At 44.9% G+C, this 16,912-nt stretch overlaps 1 protein-coding gene across 2 annotated transcripts in view; it reads left to right on the forward strand.

Moving 5' to 3' along the window:
- Positions 1 to 16,912, forward strand: part of DOP1A (DOP1 leucine zipper like protein A) — a 1,079,867-nt gene that overhangs the window by 782,844 nt on the left and 280,111 nt on the right. The window lies entirely within an intron of this gene.

Here is a 16,912-nt window from a genome sequence, read left to right on the forward strand (position 1 = left end):
GGTCTGCATATTTGTGCATTTTGTGATATAGTGTAAATCCGTTCAGTAGTTTTTGAGATATTAAAGTAAAAAAATATATAGATATTTGGACGGTTGGGCTTGCGAGAGTCTCTGAGACTCTTGTGGGAGCCCCAGTGTAAAAATATCCATTAATCGCCTTGGCTCAGCAGTCATGTCCCCTGGTGCTCAGCGATGCAGGCAGGGAAACTTGTGTTTGCTGTCACTTTTCGGAAGCATTTTTAAATCTCCCGCCAAGCAGGAGAAAACACCAAGTCTGCTCCAAGCGGGCAAGAACTTCGAAAAAGCTCCTACCTTCTGGGTGCAGAGTTTAGCTCTGTTTCCCATCAGGCAATGATGGGACGAGGAAACAGATCTAACAGTTCACCTTACCCCAGGGAACAGCATTATTAGCTTGTCCCTGTGAGCAGAAGCAATGCCGGCTGCTGCTGGACGTGGGTTGCCAGCTAGGGCTGCAGGGGCCATGGGCCTACCCCCTGCAGCCCCCAATAAAGGTGTGGTGGGTTGTTGAGTTGGGCGCCGGAGGGATGGGGTCCCTGGGGCCAAAATTAGCCAGGCGACCTTCATAATGCTACCAGACATTGGGGGATTTGGTCTCCATGGCCGAAAATGGCACAGGGAGGGGGGTCCACATGCCCCCATTACCCTACAAATATTGCTGGGGCCCTGGTAGATGAATTCCCTGGGCCAACAGCAGCTGAGGTAGGGAGGCCATTAGATGTGATAAAAAGATCTGTTTTTGTTAGACAAAAACGTAGAAATTCACTGAAAAAAAACAAAGGCTGAAGTAAAGTTATAAAGCAAACACAAGGAGATGATGAATGGAGCGCTGAAACTTTTCAGACACTCACCCCCATTCACAGATCTGGGATGAATCCATCATCGTTCTTTAGCTCACTTCGCCACCCCAGTCCAGACCCAGCCATATGCAAACCAGTCTTGACCCTGTTCCTCATGGCAACAGTCCAGCCCAAACTGCCAAGCCAGGTCTTCCATGGACGGAAAATAAGCATCCTGGGACCGGTGCCGGGGTAACACCCTCATCAGCCTGGCTAGCTTGAATTCAGTGGCAAAGTGAGCAAGGGAACCTCGTCTGGGCATACCCTGCAAACTTAGGGCAAACAAGGCAAACACAAGGAGATGACGGACGGAGTGCTGAGTCTACTCAGACACTCACCCCTAGAACAGTAATGTTATAGTAAGGTGAATTTGTCAGTGACAACATTAACCTTTTGAAAAAAAAAAAAACAATTTCACCAGTTATAGTTAGCAGCACCATGCACTGCTTATGACCTCTCATATTACATCACTCATGACATGTTCTAGGACATCCTTGAGGACATCACTGATGACCGCACTGATGACATCATCTAAGCTTCTTTTGTATACTTTGCTCTTGAAACGGGTACACCATTAGAGCTATAAAAGTAAGTGCAAAAAGCTACTGTTATTATACATACACACCCATTGGTAAAGCAAGATTATGTTATTTGTGACACTGACCCTTCACCATACACTTTATGGGTTAGCCAAGGTTGTGTTGACTATGAACCACGGATGAAAGGGTAACCTTTCCTGCTCACAGTGTTCAGACTGTATACAACTGTTCAGGGAAAATCAAGTTCCTCATGTTACATAATGCATGCCCTTTTACGGACACTCTTTACCTATATCGAACCCCTGACAGTCACTAAACCTACATTGAGAAATGAAGTGGATATGAGCAAAACAGTCAGTACTGCTAACAGTGTTTACTCTATGGAGAGAGTTTACTCTGTACCACACTATTTGCAGACAGTGAAATGCCCAAGAGACTACTAAAAAGTATCTAGTAAACACAGTGTAGTCCATGTAAAACTTGTTCAAAGAGCAACTATTCACTTAAAATAACCAAGTTCTGAAGGTTCTAAAGATCATACAAGTCTAACCTTGAGACTTATTTCGAAGACATCTCCGGTTCAATTTAAAATTTGATCTCATACATAAAAGAAAAAAAAAGGAATAATAGAATAATAAAGTACCTCACTGAAAAACAGTTCAATTGAATCCATTGGTCTTCCATTACACTCCTACATACAGAACTCACATGGTATTGACGCTATGTTAACGAAGCCTATGAAATTTCTTGTAGGACGTAGTCCTTTTTGTAAAACATTTGAACTTAAATAGGAGGTTCTGTTGGCCCAACCGTCAAATGAGTGGCCTTTATTCCTCCTGATCTTGATTTATAATCACAAAGAAATTGAATTTAAGTGGCTGACCATGAATGTGTCTGGCCTTTAAATTAACTCAGTTAGCTAAAGATCATACTACTTGCAACCAGGGCCGGACTGGTCATAGCGGCCACCGGGCAATCCCCCGGTGCGCTGCATGGGTGGGGGCCAGTTTTGGGCCCCTGGGGGCCGTTTTTGTTACAGGGCCGTTTTTGCAGCCTGGTTGCAAAATCGGCCCTGTAACAATATCGGCTGAAAACCGGCCCGGCAAAGAGCTTGGCGGCACCCCCAAGCCCCAGGGGGGCCGGCCGAGTACTTTGCCAGGGCCGGTTTTGGTTCTCAGTCTGGCCCTGCCTACAACCTTTATACTGTGGTTAAAACTTTACATGTATCACATCTTCCGAAGCAAAACAAGTACATGTACAAAGGTTAGTACCTGGTGAACACAGTTCTCTGTTGGAAGCTTTTTTCTGCTGTTCCAAAATATTTGTGTGGGTCATGTTGTAACTTCCTCCTGAGTTACTCTTTTTTTATGACATGTTCAATAACTCTACACACCTATGAGGCATTACGAGAACATTTGTTTTGTAAACACTTACACCCATTAGCTGGACACAGGCTATACAAAATTAGGAAGAGAAGTAATATGGTAGTTATCCGCCACAATGTAAACTATAAAACAAACTAGCACCCTCATTGGATGAAGTGATCAGTAATGTCATCAGGGGTGTAATTTGAGATGTCATCAATGATGCCATAAAGGATGTCACTGCATGGTAGAGGTGCAGTTTATAGTTAGTGCTGCCAAGTATAACTGGTGAATTTCTGTGTTTTTCTTTTTTTGTTCAAAACGTTAATTTTGTCACTGACAAATTCACCTAACTATAATGTTACCTTAACCTTTGTTTTTCCAGTGAAACAAAATATCTATATATTTATTACAGGGTGGTGTTAGCTACTCTGTAGGTATAGTTAAAGTGACCAAAGCAAGGGTTTTTTGTCCTGTAATGTTATGTTATGTTATGTTAGGGAATTTGTAGAGCGCATGGCTGTCCTGGCAAATGGACGTCCTAGCGCTAAATGTGAGAGCAAAGGTGCATGTGAGGCTACTGCTTACTGAAACAGCCAGGTCTTTACTGCGTTTCTAAAGGCCAAGAGATTGGAGATGTTCCTGATGGAGAGAGGCAATGAATTCCAAAGAGTCTGTGCTAGTACCTTAAATGAGCGTCCTCCGGCTCTGGCTCTACGGACTCGTAGCACCTGCATCAATGGAGATCCACAGAGCGCAGAGCACAGGTTGGAATGTAATGATGACATAAGTCGCTGAGAATCGTCGGCCCAGAGCCCGCCAGTATTTTATGTGACACAAATGGCTTTGAACCGGATTCCCTGCTCAATGGGCAGCCAGTGGAGTCGGCGCAGCACACCTGAGCCAGAACTGTACTTCGGTAACGCGAGTAGAGTACATTCTGCTTCGCTCATGGTGCGCTGGAACCTGTGGTCACAGATTTATTAGCGCCAACCTGGCCAAAATCGTGGCTTGAACTACCAGCTGATGAGTGTGGGGGTCAAACAAGCCCAGAATGGGTTTGAGGCCATGCAGTATGCCGAAACAGGTCCCTGGCACAGACTTGGCCTGCTCCTCAAAAGATAGGGCATTGTCTAACCAAATGCTGAGATATTTTACAATAGTTTTTGGCGCAGGAAGTGTCCCCAGCTCAAGCGGCCACCATATTTTGCCCCAAAGATGGGAGTCTCTGACTGGTAAGAGGATCTCAGTGTTGGACGAGTTTAGCTGGAGACAATTCGCCTCCATCCAGCCCGGTATAGCGGACAAGTCCTCCTGAAATTTAGCCCCATCCTGACTAGGGTCCTTGGTGCAGGAAAGGACCAGCTGCGTATCATCCGCATATGATACCAAAGAAATGTTGCCTGTTTTAGCCAACTGCCAATCAAAATGAAGCTCGTGCTCGGGAGCGTTCGCAAATCCTCCTCGGCCACCAGATATCAATATTTTTATTTTTGGAATTTCTCAGGAACTACTGAACAGATTTCCAACATTTAAAATAAAGCACACTTTCTGAACCAAGACCTACCTTATTGCCAACTTTGGTGTTATTCCGTTCAGCAGTTCGGCTGTAGCTTTGTCTAAAGTTCCCTGTTGAAATTAATATTGAGAAAAAGCGTTTTGGGGCCCCCCTTTTTTCTCGTGCCCCCTCTCAGCGAATCACCCCAAAACTTTCAAGCCAGGAGCTGAACAATTAGTTTAGAGAATTTCGTGATGATTCGTCAAATGGCGCCAAAGATATCGGCAAAAGAAAAAAACGCTTTTTGAATAGAAACGAAGTCCTAACTATAACTAACTACTGACGATCCCCAGTAGGTGATATATATGTACACACACAGCCAGAAAATAAACACGAAGATATTATAATTCGTATTTTTCAGATAGAACTGTCACATTTTCGCATATCTTCACAGTACCTTTCATTTTAATTATACACTCCACGGTACGCCACGCCAGTGTATAAGGCTAGACTTTATGCCACTACACTCTACACCATTACAGTATGCCACTCCGCTTTACGACACCCCGCTATACACCATTACATTCTACTCTAATCCACTGTTCGTTACTCTACCCAACTCCACTGTACGCCACTCCAGTGTACACCACTATGCTATTATACTGTTTACCACTGAATTTTGTTTCATTTTCGTGTATGCCAGTTTACCGGGCGACCCTACATTGTATTGCTTGCAACTGTATGCCATTCCACTGTATGCAACTCAACTTTAATCTGTTCCACTATATGCTTTTCCGCTATGCTTCACTTTATGGTACACTACTGGAGTGTACGCTATTCCAGCGTATTCTTCTCCACTGTATGGCACACAGTTGTACTAAAATGCAGTATACACCACTGCAGTGTACCACACTGTACTGTATGCAATCTCACTTTACAAAACTACATTTTGCGCCACTCCACCTTTTTTGTTTAAATCTGTTTATTGTATTTTCCCTGAAATAATATATTAGCACAATCCACAATGTTTCGAGATGCTACAACCCTGACATACGCAGTTCAATTTGATGGAGGAGAATACAATGTTTTGTCATCGGGAAAAAAGGGCAGTGGTACATATTCGGGACACTGCTGAGGTGTCATAAATCACATGGAGGCCCAGCCTTTAATGTCAGAATTAGATAGTTAATGCTTTAAATGAACTATGAGAACAACATTGATGATTATAAACAAGCATATCATTGGGCCATGTCCCCGTGCGTTTTAGTATTCAGTCACTGTGTTTATCATTCTGACAGACCCAGCTCAAGCTTAGGACGTGTAGGTGGCGATTGCAGCTGTTGCCTAGCATAGTGAGTTGAGTGGCTGTTAAAGCTGCCTGATAACTGCGTGCTATAGGCAAGGCACAGGTAGATGCTCATCAGTGTGTGCCCTGCCCTGCGCACTGGAGGAGTGGTCACTTACCTGTGGTATTCATTATGGCTGTTTCCTTATGCCAGTGCTGCTAGGGGGATGTTAAGTAGCAGGGGTATCGGGGGTAACTACGAACACTTCTAAACAGCTGGAGTGCAGGTTATATCGCTACAACAGCATTTGAGGGGTGGCTTGCGTGTTTCATAGGGAATGGTGGCGCCGCACTCTAAATGAGATGGCGTGTGCCTGTACGGGTGCAGCGCACAGCCATCGCATGTGTCGTTAGATGTGTCGAGTTACATATGAGGGACTCCGCTGCTATTCGCGTGCTATAGTGCCTGCTTCAGGCTCTGGAGTCTCATTACTGCTCAAGAGTTCCCGTAATATTGCGTCCCAGTTTCCTGCGATTGGGATCTTAAGGAGACCCAATGCATCCTCCCTACACAGCACTACGCTCTCCGCCATAGCCCAGATCTGTAGCAAGCGCTTCAAGGACCGCACCGTTGGGGGTTCCGCCGAGCACCAACGTTTCGTGATCAGCCTCTTTGCGGTGATCAACCCTAACACCATAAACTGAGAAGTAATTTGCAAACGTTTCTTGCTTGCATACAGGTGCACAATGCAGTTCTCTCAGGTTAGGGAGATGGTTCGGCCTGTTTAGAGTCCTAGTGCCGTCACTACCGACTCCCAATATTCCCCGAGTTTCAGACAGTTCCACAGCACATGCATCAGCGGATTTACAGCATGGGCAGGCAGCAGACGCTCTGATATAGAATTTGTTAATTTGCGCTGCATGGGCGTCCCGGGTCCCTTTGTGCAGGCATCGAACCCTCAGCAACTGTACATCCTTTTGGCCTAGTTCGAACACCACACAGCTCTATTTTTGAGGGGGGTTTGATAGCTAAGAGTAGTGCAGATCAAGCCGAGCTGACTGCATTGGGAGCCTTTAGTCCACAAGGTAGGAATGCTCAGTCGGAATCCTCGTATATCCCACCAAAGGCCCCTGTTCAGGCCACACCTTCATCTGTAGGAAGTCAGTCTGAGGGAATCATGGTCCTTACAACCTCCTATAAAATTTCCCAAGATGAGCCCCTTGACAGGTCACCCCTAGCGGCTGTGCCTATTTCAACTGCATTTGCTTACTCCCCCAGTCAACCTATCACAGCTGTACCTCCGTTAAAGATTGTAAGCTGGAATGTGGCAGGGCTAAATCGGAACTTTGATAATCCCGAATGGAATGTGTTCATAGAGCCATTTGACATTTGCATTTTGCAAGAAACCTGGACCTTGGACCCAAAACATAGAGTAGGATTTACCACCTATTTTGTCCCAGCTCTCCAACAAAGGGGTTCAAAGGGTCGTCCGTCTGGAGGCCTTTTAATATGGGTTAGAATTGCTTTGGGTTTGAAAGTGAGCCATAGGTCCACTCATTCTCCTGACTTGCAGAGGATCTCAATACATTGCGAGGGGGGCAAGATGTTAGAGGTCTTCAACCCATATCTGAGGGGCGCCAGGTGCGGGACATCAAGCCTACCTCAGACAGGTCTTAGCAACGACCTAGCTGCCTGCAAGATTGACTTTTATATTCTCCTTGCAGGCGACTTCAACTGTTGTTTCGAACCGCTGGCAAAGGAGGATATCTTGAATTCTTTCGAAGAAGATGCAAGAAGGGGTATCCCGACCTTGTCCCTGGACCCGATTCCTAAATGGACACAAAGTGCGATAGATATCAATGCACTCTGTTTGGAGCATAATTTGAGATCAGCGAATGGCCGCTCAAAATCGGACCTTATGGGAGCTCACACTTACAATAGAACGGGTCACTCCTCCAGAATCGATTTTATCATCCTGAACTATAATCTTTGGCCATTCCACTTGGATATGGAGGTTGTAGCATCCTGCGATAGCGACCACAACCCCCTTTGCTTAACCCTCTCTCCAAATTGGCAAAACAAGAAGTACAAGCAAGCACCCATTTGGAAGTCATCCCATGAAATTGTTCCGTCCAATTGTGGTAGGCGTTTGAAGTGGGCAAAAGTTAAAGCTGATGAGGCAAGGATGGCGCAAGCCGGGTCCATCTTGTCAGTGGTGGAGCCTCGGCTTGACGCTATAAGCCCAGCCAGTACAAAAGTCTTACCACTTTTTATAGAGACCATAGTATCACTGAGTAAATTGTTTACTATTCAATATACTAAACCCAGGGTGGGTTCCAAAAGTGATTCCAATGCCAGAGACAATTGGTACTCTCCTAAATGTCGTATTGCTAAGGGGGAGCTTATTGCTGCAGTAAAGAGTAGGGACAAGGTCGCCATTAGTTCCGCGAGGAAATCTTACAAAAAAACAGTGGTTGAGGCAAAGGAGGCTCATGATTACCATTTCTGGTGTGACCTAACTGAAGCTAGTACCTTGAAGGATTCCAAACGGTTTTGGGATCTCCTAAGAGCAAGGAACAAGCCCATTGACCAACAAATAACCTGCAATATTCCGGGTGATGCTTGGTTTGCCCACTTCTCCAAGCTTTATTCTGTGGCACTGGACTTGTCTCCTCCATGCCCGGGATCTTTGGCCATTACAATAGCTAATTCTCTTCCTATAGACTTCCCTTTCACTAGTCAGGAAGTTGAAGGGGCTATTAGGGGCATTGTCCCCAACAAGGCTCCAGGCCCTGATGGTATCCCAGGAGACTTACTTAAATCCTACCCGGTAGTATGGAGCAGATTAATTGCTTTACTCTTAAATGAGGCTCTGCTAGGGGGATCCTTTCCTGACTCTTGGAGGGGTGCAGAAGTTGTGCCTATTTTTAAGAAAGGCAGCAGGGACGACCCAGCAAACTACCGCCCCATAAGCTTGCTGCGTTACATAAGGGGGGGTTTTAAACCCATGCAGTCACGGGGACCTGGGCGCAATATGTTACATATAAGAGGGGGGTCCCCGTAAGAAAGGGATGTGTCTTGTGAATAACAAACACAATATATTACACAAACCACAAATTAAAACTGCTGTATGCAAAAAATCAGATTGGCATATATTATTTAATGACCAATGCTATATAGTTAATGACTGTAATCTGGAAATCATGAAAATTAGGGCCCCGGAGAGGGGAAAGGAGAAGGGGAGGGGTAGTGCTCAAGGGAGTGTAAGAAGGTAATGACAAAGTGTGAGACAGTAACAATACGAATTGACAAAAAGTTGTCACAATATAATCTAGGTACAAAGGTCCCAAGTCGGGACTACAACTTCAATAATACATGAAAACAATACAATTCAACGGTCACAGCTTGTTATTAGCGGATTCAGGAGTGTGCCGGAAGGAAATTAAAGAGAGAACAGTCGACGTTTCGACCCCTATGTCTAGGCCAGTTGGAGTCCTTTTACGGGGTCTTCATCAGGACAAGATGTGTGAGAAGGGTGGGGCCATTCTGTATAAAAAATGCAAAAACGTATTTGATAGTGATTTATAACGTGGGATGAAGAACATCATCCTGTCTACCACTTAGACACAGATAAAAATTAATTTAATTTAATTTACCATGGTTGGAGACCCCAAAAGGGTTCAATATATATACAGGAGGACCACGTTGAGCGTCGTGGTGGGTCTACAGGTGGTCAAGCTACCATCAATCTGTAACGTGTAAAGAGAACTTATTTGAATATCTGCAGTTAAACACAGAGGGATAACTGCAGATAACATGAGTAAGCACATTCTACACGGTCCTGTTCCAGGACTCACAACTTTCAGATTCAAATGCTAGAGACTGATCTCAGCTACATGGAAAGATTACAAGATTGGACCCGCCTCAGGATATGAAACCCCTTTAGCAGACAACAACGCTGCTGTAGCTCGTAAGTACTTTTCCAATGTAGTCTCCTAGACTTCTAATTGTCTATTGTCAATCTGTAAGCCCCGCTTTCTTAGTAAATCGGCTTTATATTTTTGTAGATTTCAAAACCGGCACATCACGCCGAATACCATTCACAGCCCTTACGGACAGACGCCGTATTGCAAGGTGCCGCTCCCTGGAACCTTCGCGCAAGTATGAGTGGTTTTTCGTGTAGTTAGATGACAATGCATGACAATAGACGCCCGCCCTCCAAAATATCCTTCTAAAAATACCTTTTCTGTTACCAGGCAATATATCGACTTGAATTGATTGTCACTCTCGAATCATGCCACGTACAGTCTCCACCTAAATTGTAGCGGTGAAACCAAGCACCTCTTAGTGTGAGTATTTGCTACATCAATTTGTTATAGCTAGCTCACGCCCCCCACTTGGTTACTCAAAGCACTGCTGCCGTATATCCATCAACACCTGCTACCTCCATGTAGCTGAGATCAGTCTCTAGCATTTGAATCTGAAAGTTGTGAGTCCTGGAACAGGACCGTGTAGAATGTGCTTACTCATGTTATCTGCAGTTATCCCTCTGTGTTTAACTGCAGATATTCAAATAAGTTCTCTTTACACGTTACAGATTGATGGTAGCTTGACCACCTGTAGACCCACCACGACGCTCAACGTGGTCCTCCTGTATATATATTGAACCCTTTTGGGGTCTCCAACCATGGTAAATTAAATTAAATTAATTTTTATCTGTGTCTAAGTGGTAGACAGGATGATGTTCTTCATCCCACGTTATAAATCACTATCAAATACGTTTTTGCATTTTTTTATACAGAATGGCCCCACCCTTCTCACACATCTTGTCCTGATGAAGACCCCGTAAAAGGACTCCAACTGGCCTAGACATAGGGGTCGAAACGTCGACTGTTCTCTCTTTAATTTCCTTCCGGCACACTCCTGAATCCGCTAATAACAAGCTGTGACCGTTGAATTGTATTGTTTTCATGTATTATTGAAGTTGTAGTCCCGACTTGGGACCATTGTACCTAGATTATATTGTGACAACTTTTTGTCAATTCGTATTGTTACTGTCTCACACTTTGTCATTACCTTCTTACACTCCCTTGAGCACTACCCCTCCCCTTCTCCTTTCCCCTCTCCGGGGCCCTAATTTTCATGATTTCCAGATTACAGTCATTAACTATATAGCATTGGTCATTAAATAATATATGCCAATCTGATTTTTTGCATACAGCAGTTTTAATTTGTGGTTTGTGTAATATATTGTGTTTGTTATTCACAAGACACATCCCTTTCTTACGGGGACCCCATAAGCTTGCTGGACTCAACCCAGAAGGTTGCGGGGAAAGTTGTTCTGGGTAGGATCCTCCAATGGGCCGACGAGGAAAAGATCCTGTCTGATTTTCAGGCAGGTTTTAGAACAGGGACAGGCACCATCGAGCAAACATTCCGCCTTCTGATGATATATTGGAAGGTGGTGGTGCTGGGAGGGGGTACGTTATATCTAGTCTTTATAGACTTGAGAACGGCCTTCGACCTAGTCCCACGGGAACTACTATGGAATGTCCTCGATGGTCTAGGGCTACCTAACTACCTGTTGTTCTTGCTTAAAAAATTTCATGAAGGCAATTTCGCCCAGATCAGGTGGGGTGTCCAGGGAGAAAAAACATCTCGCATCCCAGTAGACAGGGGCGTCCGCCAGGGGTGTGTGCTTGCCCCCACTCTGTTTTCTCTATATGTCAACGGAGTGGTGGAGCATCTGCTGCAACACCCTGCGGATGCGCCTACCCTGGCGGGCAGAAAGATCCCAACGCTCCTGTTTGCGGATGACACCCTCCTGATCTCGAAATCTCCAGCAGGCATCCAGAAATTGCTTTCTAGCTTTAAATCCTTCTGTGATTTAGCTATAAATATAAGCAAGACCAAATTCCTTGTCCTTAATCCCCCCAAGAAATCCGTCGCCCCACCTGTTTTAGACTCCACCCCCCTGGAGAGAGTCAAAGAATTTGACTACTTGGGAATTCGCTTGTGTGACTCAATGAGTTGGAAGGCACACCATCAAAAGGTGTTTCTGACGCACAAAAGGGTCACGGGTGTCTTGCTCAAGGAACAACGAGCCTCCTCATTGAAACCAATCGGGGCAGTGCTAGATATCTACAGAGCAAGGGTTGTAAGCGCAGCTTTATATGGCGCCGAACTGTGGGGTACGCAGAAAGTCGATACGTTGGCAAAGATGGAAAACAACTTCCATAAAGATCTGATGAGGCTACCCCACAGCACTCCTACAATCCCCCTCTTGTTGGATGCAGGCACTCGCCCAATTTGCGAGCAAGCAAAACTGCGCCCTTTGCTACTTTGGTCCCGGGTATGGAATGTCCCAGAATTGTGTAGTTACGCTGACGCCCTGAAAGATCTGTTGTCTCTCCCAGGTTGTAATAAGATACCCTGGTTTAGGGAGGTAAAACGATTGCTCTATGAGCTGGGATTGGGAGATGCTTGGGCCAATAAAACAGCACCGCCCAAGCTGCTTCTAAAGAATGCCTACTGGCTATGGGTAAAAAATAACAGAATGCGTAACTCCAATCTTTGCAAATCTGTTGCCCAATTTTTACTAGTTAAAGATCTCCCCTTCAGGGAACCTTATTTGGACCTAATCCACAGTTCTGGAGACAGATCACTCTACTTCAAATTTAGGGTGGGTGTTCTCCTCTTAGGATTGTTTACTTCCTCTTGGAATCCTCCCTTTCAAACGGTCCCATTCTGTCCATTTTGCGACTTAAGGGTTGAGTCTGACGCCCACCTTCTGTTTGAGTGCAGTGCTTATGCAGCTCCTAGATTGAAATGGTTAAAGCCCTTGTGCAGAAGTCTGGGAACAAGATCACACTTAGAAGCACTACGTATATTGCGCTCTGATGCCCGCCCATTCTTTGCATGCTGCATGGCAAAATTTCTTGGCTGGGCATGGCGTATAAGATCTGCAAGAAAGCTATTGATTCAATAATGTCCTCTTTTCTGTGACCTGTTTTTTAGATACTAGTGTAAACATTTGTAAGGATAGCTTAAATGTGTATTTTAAGTATTAATGTCTATTATGATTCCCTACGGTGTTTTATATTATGCACCTTTGTAATGATTTTACTTTTTGTACTGCTTTTATGATATGTACCGTATCGAAATAAAGCTATACTACTACTAATTTGCGCTGGCTTGAGGTATGCCCTCTGCATGATGAAGTACTGTATAAGACGGAACCACATGTTGCGCTGGACACCTATCGCACACTCCAGTACCTTATCCTATTCAGTATCAGTAAAAGGGTGTTGTAGATCTTACTACCAGTGTGTGCACAGGGAGAGTAACCGTGTTCTGTGTGAGAACGAAGGGAGGCCATAAACCACTGTATGAGGTGTCTGCCCCTCCAAATCAAGTGTAGGTATTGGATGGTTAGCTGCACGGGTGGCTCCGTGGACATGTCTCCCCAAGGCTCGTGCAGAGCGGATATGATCGCTCATTGCTTTAGGAAGTACCCCAGTGCTACCCCGTAAACATCAATGAGTGAGGCATAAGACAACAGATTACCGCCATGATACAAATCTTCGAGGTCCTGTGTGCTGCTATCAATAAGGTGGCGCACTTCTCGGGCCTTGATGGCACCGTGCTGACATGGTGTATCTATTAGTGGGAGCGCAGGAGCATAAGGTTTGGTGTTTCTCGTCAAGTGTAGACTTCTGCGGTAGCATCTATGTGCCACAGTTAACAGGTGCTGCAGCGGTGGCTTCAGCTTGCTGCATGGGTGGAAGTCAGCTAGAAGGGTCTTATGGGCCTGGGCCGAGAGGTCCGACGCAGTGTCCGCCAGGTGCTGTTCCGAGAGCCATACGACCACCCATTGCAGCTGGGCCGCTAAATAGTAGTGTTCCAAGTTGGGTAAGGCGAGCCCACCTTGAGCTGTCTGCAGGTATAGCTTCCGGATTGCTACTCTGTTATGGGAGGTCCCCCAGATGTGCCCTCTCACCAATTCTTCCAGGGTTTTTTAAAGGGCCGGTGGAAAATGTACAGGCAAATTGGCAAAATAATATAGTACTCGTGGCAGGATTATCATCTTTGTTAACGCTACTCGGCCCATGGTCGTTAGGGGGAGCGTCCCCAGATTGCTATTTGTGACCGGATAGAGGCCGTTGCCCTGCCCAGGTTTCCTTCAAGCAGGTTCTCTGGGAGATAGTGCACCCTGATCCCAAAAATCGGAATGCTTGGGCCTGCCATTCGATGCATGTGCCATCAAGAAAATATTGCTGGTAAGGGGAGTCCACGTTGAATGGGTAGAGGTAGGATTTAGATGCATTAACCACCAGCCCCGACACCGCAGCAAATTCTCATAAGATGTGTTCTACCTCACCTGGGATATAGTGCAAATCCCTCAGATGTTGAAGGAGGTCATCCTTGTAAACAAGATGATGTGTATGTTATCACCCAGGGAGATCCCCCAGTCTGTGCCTCTTGCTCGAAAAACAGCAGCCAGCGGCTCCACTGCGAACGAGAATAGCACCTGGCATAAAGGGCAGCCATGTCTGGTTTTCTTTCGTACTTTGATGGGAGCTGATATATACCTGCCTGATTTCCCCTTCACCAGCAGGTTGTCATACAGCAACTGGACCATCTTGAGGAAGGCTTCCCCAAGCCCGTAAAGTGGCAGCACAGCGAATAGGAAATCCCATCCTAGGGTGTTGAATGCCTTTTCCAAATCTAAGATCAGGCATACCCACACGGGGCCATTGCCGCAGTGCATATTCGGCGACCCCAAACAATCGATGAAGGTTTATAGAGGGACTGCTCAAGTGATCAAATTAGGGGCTCTAGCCGGTCTGCTAACAGTTGCACCAGTATTTTATAATCGGTATTTAAGAGGGCTGGTGGTCTATCAGAGCCTAGTTCCATAGGGTCTTGGTCCGGTTTAAGCAGCAAAACTAATCGCGCTTCATTTAGTGAGGGTGGGAGGGAGGAGTCTTCTATTGCAGCGGCATAGACCGCTTGAAGACATGGTGTCAGTATTGTTGCGTATGCCTTCTAGAATTCAGATGGTAGCCCACCTGGACCAGGGGATGCTAATGCCGATATGGCATCCCTGATTTCAAAACCTGGATGTGGGTAGGAATAGCACCATTGCGTTGTGTACGCCTGATTAGTACAGGACCAAATAGTTAATTAAAGTAAGAATGACCTATTTGCTAAACCTATACCTAACATAAACCTTCCCATCTGTTTGTCTGAAAATCCTTTCTCTCATCCTCCTTCTCCTCTGTTGGGCTCCTAGAATCTGCATCCTCCTTGCTACAGCATAGAGTGCAGCCAATGTGAAAGATTGCTATGCTTTTTGTGCCACCTTATATCATTTGAAGCTGATGCCCTCCTGCTTCCAATAGATGTTGTTTTGCACATGTGAAATGATGTGTTTTAGCAAATTTCCTATTTGCGAATGCTTTGTACTTTAAAATAGCAATTTACCATTTGGTAATCTCAATTAGCAATTTGGTATTTTCTATTAAAAAAATAAGGAATCTCAAAATATTCAGTGAAGTGTGGAATTTTAAGAAATACACCATTAGCAACTCTTTTTGTAAATTAAATACATTTTATTTACATGCTAACTACTTTACAACTCGTTATTTTTTCGTACATCAGGCCCTTGGCGTTTACTTATTATTCAATATTTGATATTCTGGCAAAACAGTATTGTTTTTACTCTTCACTGCTTATGTATATTTTGGTTTGTAGTTTCTCTAATATTTTATCAACTAGGTTTAATAAAGTTTTGAAATTCTCTTCTCGTGAATCATATTGATATTCTTGGATTTTCAAACCTCAACTGCCCAATCATTTAGGCTTGCTTATTTCATTCTGGACTCTGCTCTATCTCGACTGGGCTTTTTTTATGTTATACACATAACCATGACCAAGCAGGTCAATGCCGTCTCTTCCTCCTGCTTCAACACCATCTGCATGCTTTGCAGGATCTACAAGTGTATCCCCACCGAAACGAGAAGGACAGTCACCCAGGCCCTCGTCAGCAGCAGACTGGACTACGGAAACGCCCTCTACGCAGGAGCCTCGGCCAAACTCCTGAAACTGCTCCAACGCATCCAGAACGCCCCCGCACGCCTAATCCTCGACATCCCTCACCGCAGCCACATCAAACCTGAGAGACCTGCACTCGCTCCCCGTCAACAAGAGGATAACCTTCAAGCACCTCACCCACGCACACAAAGCACCCCACAACACCGGACCTGCGTACCTCTACAGCCGACTCAGCTTCTACACCCCCACCTGCCAGCTCCGCTCCACCAACCACGCCCTCGTCACTGTCCCCCGCATCCGAAGAGTGACCGCCGGCGGCAGGTCATTCTCCCATCTCTCCGCCAAGACTTGGAACACCCTCCCCATCCGCCTACGGCAGACCCAAGACCTATTAACCCTCAGAAGACTCCTCAAGACCTGGCTCTTCAACCAGTAACAGCATTCCCCCACCCCTTAGCGCCTTGAGACCCTCACGGGTAAGTAGTGCGCTCTATAAATGCTTGATTGATTGATTACACACATTCTTGTGCTCTTCTGGATGTTGCTTTTTAGATCTGGTTTAGCAGACTGCGGTATGCTAATCTGTTACCATCCGTCTTAATAAAATACTTGGTGTTGGCTTTGGTTGTACCCAGAGAAGTGTTATACTCTCATCTCATGCTTGTGCCTGTTTTGGCAACTCATAAAATTTTTATGGAGTGCTTGCACTACAAAGCACGAGAACTATTTTACAACTCAAAAGTATTCTGAAACATAACACGTTAAAATATAAATCTCAAAGAGTCAGTGTGTACAAAAAGCAATCATCATTTGTATTCTTTTTGCATTATATCTGACTTTTTGGTGCTCGTTTAGACTGTTTATTGGCATACTGAACAATTCCAGCCCTACTACAGTCCATTCAAATATCTACTTTCCATTGTCTTTTAAAATCAGCGTTAGAAACGTCTTCTCACTGCCGCTTTTTTAAAATCTTTAGATGCTCACCAATACTTTTTACTGTGTTCAAACTATTGTCTTTCTGAATGACTTTAAAAATATTAAAAAAAAAATTATTGCATTACTCATGTCCGTTTAGTATCCTGGAGAAAAACACCACTTATGTAAAAAATGAAACAATAAAGACATCACTCAACTTAAATATATAAGCATGAATGTATTCTGTGTAATTTTCATTACCCAAATCCAGATTAATGTGTGTAGCGATGGAGTTAAAAGTATACTTTTTAGGAGTACCTAAGTTGGGCACGCTGTATCGCAAACCATCTGGTTGTTCTTCACGTGCAAATATGATGCTATTTTATGTGTAGTA

This window comes from Lissotriton vulgaris, chromosome 6 (genome assembly GCF_964263255.1).
Source record: "Lissotriton vulgaris chromosome 6, aLisVul1.2, whole genome shotgun sequence".
Lineage (NCBI taxonomy): Eukaryota > Metazoa > Chordata > Amphibia > Caudata > Salamandridae > Lissotriton > Lissotriton vulgaris.